The sequence below is a fragment of the Osmia lignaria genome, unplaced genomic scaffold, assembly GCF_051020975.1.
Source record: "Osmia lignaria lignaria isolate PbOS001 unplaced genomic scaffold, iyOsmLign1 scaffold0122, whole genome shotgun sequence".
In the NCBI taxonomy this organism is placed as follows: Eukaryota; Metazoa; Arthropoda; class Insecta; order Hymenoptera; family Megachilidae; genus Osmia; species Osmia lignaria.
The window spans coordinates 37,501-42,054 of NW_027478263.1; the positions used below are offsets into that span (position 1 = coordinate 37,501).

At 48.3% G+C, this 4,554-nt stretch overlaps 1 non-coding gene and 1 pseudogene across 1 annotated transcript; both read right to left on the reverse strand.

Annotated features, from left to right (window-relative positions):
• LOC143308021 (large subunit ribosomal RNA) overlaps positions 1-2,405 on the reverse strand; it is a 4,530-nt pseudogene extending 2,125 nt beyond the window's left edge.
• Positions 2,406-4,137: 1,732 nt separating this feature from the next.
• On the reverse strand, positions 4,138-4,292 carry LOC143308024 (5.8S ribosomal RNA). The gene has a single exon (XR_013065045.1). It is a non-coding gene; the product is annotated as a 5.8S ribosomal RNA (ribosomal RNA).
• Positions 4,293-4,554: the final 262 nt, after the last annotated feature.

A 4,554-nucleotide genomic window follows, 5' to 3' on the forward strand; every position in this document is an offset into this window, starting at 1 on the left:
TTATTCCGAAGTTACGGATCCAATTTGCCGACTTCCCTTACCTACATTAATCTATCGACTAGAGGCTCTTCACCTTGGAGACCTGCTGCGGATATGGGTACGAACCGGCGCGACACCTCCACGTGGCCCTCTCCTGGATTTTCAAGGTCCGAGGGAAGATCCAGACACCGCCGCAACTGCGGTGCTCTTCGCGTTCCAAACCCTATCTCCCTGCTAGAGGTTTCCAGGGAACTCGAACGCTTATACAGAAAAGAAAACTCTTCCCAGATCTCCCGACGGCGTCTCCAGGTCATTTTGGGTTACCCCGACGAACACTCTTACGAGGGCCCGAATGGTATGCGGTTCCGCTGCCGGGTTCCGGAATAGGAACCGGATTCCCTTTCGCCCAATGGGTGTGCATCTCTGCAACTACTTCTTATAAATTCGATTTAGCCATATTTAACAGTTTTGTTGTTGCTTTTTAACTGAGAGCTTTAGGACACCTCATTTACATAGGATTTCTCTTAGGGCTTAGGATCGACTGACTCGTGTGCAACGGCTGTTCACACGAAACCCTTCTCCACGTCAGTCCTCCAGGGCCTCGCTGGAGTATTTGCTACTACCACCAAGATCTGCACCGACGGCGGCTCCAGGCAGGCTCACGCCCAGACCCTTCTGCGCACACCGCCGCGACCCTCCTACTCGTCAGGGCTTCATGGAGGACCAAATTTTGTCCAGCCCCACTTGCCACTGACGGCGGAGTATAGGCGCGACGCTTCAGCGCCATCCATTTTCAGGGCTAGTTGCTTCGGCAGGTGAGTTGTTACACACTCCTTAGCGGATTCCGACTTCCATGGCCACCGTCCTGCTGTCTTAAGCAACCAACGCCTTTCATGGTATCCCATAAGCGTCGACTTAGGCGCCTTAACTCTGCGTTTGGTTCATCCCACAGCGCCAGTTCTGCTTACCAAAATTGGCCCACTTGGCACTCTGATCCAATAATAAAATCTCATGGCTTCATTTGATGCAAGCAAGCCAGAGATCTCACCCATTTAAAGTTTGAGAATAGGTTGAGGTCGTTTCGGCCCCAAGGCCTCTAATCATTCGCTTTACCAGATGAGACTCGCAATAACGTTCGAGCGAGTGCCAGCTATCCTGAGGGAAACTTCGGAGGGAACCAGCTACTAGATGGTTCGATTAGTCTTTCGCCCCTATACCCAGTTCCGACGATCGATTTGCACGTCAGAATCGCTACGGACCTCCATCAGGGTTTCCCCTGACTTCGTCCTGACCAGGCATAGTTCACCATCTTTCGGGTCCCAACGTGTACGCTCTAGGTGCGCCTCTTCTCGCAATGAGAACGAGACGCCCCGGGAGTGCGAGGCCTAATCGTAACGAGGCCCATCCTCCCTAGGTCGACGCAGAGGACGACATTCACTTTCATTTCGCCTTTAGGTTTATTTATATCCCAATGACTTGCGCACATGTTAGACTCCTTGGTCCGTGTTTCAAGACGGGTCCTGAGAGTACCCAAAGCAATAGCGTCGCCGACCGGTAATTCAAAGCTTGGCCAGTCCAAGGACTCCTCCTGCTAACAGCTGGCCAGACCCGGGGACGGCGCATAGTCCGTACATCCGGGTAATTATAACTGAACCTAGCTTGCGGCGGTCCTGACGCACACACATTCGAAAATGGATTGGTTGCGGCCTGATACCGTCTGAGTACCGTCGCGCAGTCGGCCAGGCAACCGAGGGTCTGTCACGAACACCGTTAAGGTGACGGACAGGCTCCGCCTCGGACCGTAGACCGACACGCAACGGGTCGCGACGTTCTACTAGGGGAGAAGTGCACGACTACCTCGCCGGAACATTCGCCGAAGGTGGTGTGCCCTCGCTAATGGAACCCGAAGGTCCATCCGGGGCATCGCGCACCAACGGGAGCCAGCGTTGTTGACGATGAATCTCCCCATTCGATCTTTTGGGTTTCTCAGGTTTACCCCCTGAACGGTTTCACGTACTCTTGAACTCTCTCTTCAAAGTTCTTTTCAACTTTCCCTCACGGTACTTGTTCGCTATCGGTCTCGTGGTCGTATTTAGCCTTAGATGGAGTTTACCACCCACTTAGGGCTGCACTCTCAAGCAACCCGACTCTAAGGAGAGATCCTCCCGAAACGCGTACCGGTCACTACGGGCCTGGCACCCTCTATGGGTAAATGGCCCCATTCAAGATGGACTTGGACGCAATTCGATGTCTCGGGATAAACGGATCCTCCTGAACACTACATTTCCCAGCGGCGGTACCGCGGGATTCAGTGCTGGGCTCATTCCTGTTCGCTCGCCGCTACTAAGGAAATCCTAGTTAGTTTCTTTTCCTCCGCTTAATAATATGCTTAAATTCAGCGGGTAATCTCGCCTACTCTGAGGTCGTCAATTTCTTTGGTTTCATCGAAAGGTGAATAATGATGCTCGATGCAAAAAAAAAAAAAATAAACGAAAAGAAGCAAAAAAGCAAACACGTAGAGAAACTGTGCGTGAATCAACCTTTCGCATATTCAATTTTTCCTCCTCTCTCGTTTCAAAATGTTTGTATTTATCGTTCGATGAAACGAGCACAAGAGGGAAAAAAAAGTTGAGACACGACGTTCCCATAATTTTCGTGTTATTTCCTTTTTGCTTCAAACATTTTGCGGACTGCAGCTTCGTCGTATTGCTTTTATCAATTTTTAACAATTTCAAAGCGAAGACAACTCGCAAGACGATCCATTTCGTCTCGGTTCAATTTTAACGTCCGTCCGTATTATTTTTTGTTCCACAAGAGATTTCGAATAGGTTTCTTTATTTATCATCCCTTCTTTTCGAGCGCCACGGAAGCAAGAGGAAAAGCAAGAGCGAGAGAACATTTCGCGTATACTTCATTTAACAATTTTAACCAACACGCGATGTACTCCACACACCTCTTAGATTTAACAACTGCTTTTCTCTTCTTCTCCCCTTAGCGCAAGGGTAAACCCCATTTGTCTCTTCTTTGGAACGCAACAAAACTTTCGAGGACTGGACGACCGAGCGATGGTCGCGCGGTCTTCGCTTATCTTTAACAAACGAAGTAGTCCGTATGTATTCTAAATGTTGAAGCCTCCTAGAGCTTTAAGCCATGCGAGACATTGAAATGCTGTTTTAACGGGAGCATGCATAATTGCTGCAAACATACTTTTATCACAAGTTCTAGCCACGCCACGGAGGCTTCGAAGTTCCTTCACCATTCGCTTTCCTCTCTTTTGTTACACAGTTTCAGACTACGATCAGGGGTACCGAAACGCTGTATTGATTGTAAACAACCATTTTTATCTTGGAGCGGAGCGTTCCTTTACTCGTTAGATTTGTCTTGTCGCGTGTGTATTCGCTTTTTCGACGCTTTTTAACCATTTAACTTGTTTAGCGAAGCTAAACGCACAGACAGACAAAAAAAAAGGAACAGCATCGCGCGTCAAACAGCGACGACCCATCTGAAGCGATCTTTCATTTATACACCGTTTGTAAACAGAGAGATGTATAAAGCGCGGGGAATCATTCGAAACCCTGGGGCTATTCGAGCTTGCATTTCAGCAAATTATCATCTCAAACATTTCACTCGTTTGCTTTTTCTAAATTTATAGGAGAGCTTCTTTCGTTTATTTTTGACACACCTTTCGTAAATATCGTTTCTGGCAACGTCGGGAGCGTGGATTTCTACAAGTGAACAATCGCGCCGATCCGATAACTTCCAGCAGGATGGAGAATCTTTATAGATTATCTTCCTAGAACTCGGTGCTTTCACGGGCGGTCGTTTATAAATTTTAACGAACGACTCGCGCGCCGTGACGCACTTGCGCTAGTTCGAAGAGATATTTCGAAATTTGTTTCTCTCCTTTAACGGCCTGCATTTAGTGTATCGGTTGCGATTTTCGTCACATCGTTTCCACGACAAACGCCGACGAACTGCCCAACTATCGCTCGTACGTTGCGACTCTTTCTTTGTTTATCGTTCATTCATTCTTTCAATTTCGTTCGATAATCCCGCTCCGAAACGTTCTACTTTCGTTGAACGACGGCGAGATGTTTAGAAAGAAATGAATTACTCTTTTTTCGAGAAGCAAACGCAAGCAGTCTTTTGTTAAGAAAACGACCCTCAGCCAGGCGTGGTCCAGGAATTGTATCCGTGGACCGCAATGTGCGTTCGAAATGTCGATGTTCATGTGTCCTGCAGTTCACACGTTGACGCGCAATTAGCTGCGTTCTTCATCGACCCACGAGCCAAGTGATCCACCGTTCAGGGTAATCGTAAAATTTTGTATTTCAAACTCTTTAGATCTTTAGAGTGTTATTTTCATTATTAACACGCATCACATTCGATACCCACATCACTCTCCCACCCGGCGCGTGCGGGAGAGCGAATTCGGGCGTCGCCAACGTATTTGTTTGTTTGTTCGATCGTTGACGACACGATCGCGTCCAAGGACGGAAACCGTCGGAGAAACGCCCAGTGGCACGCTCCTCTCGACGGTCGGGCGTAAAGTACATTTAAAAACCTTGAAAAGTA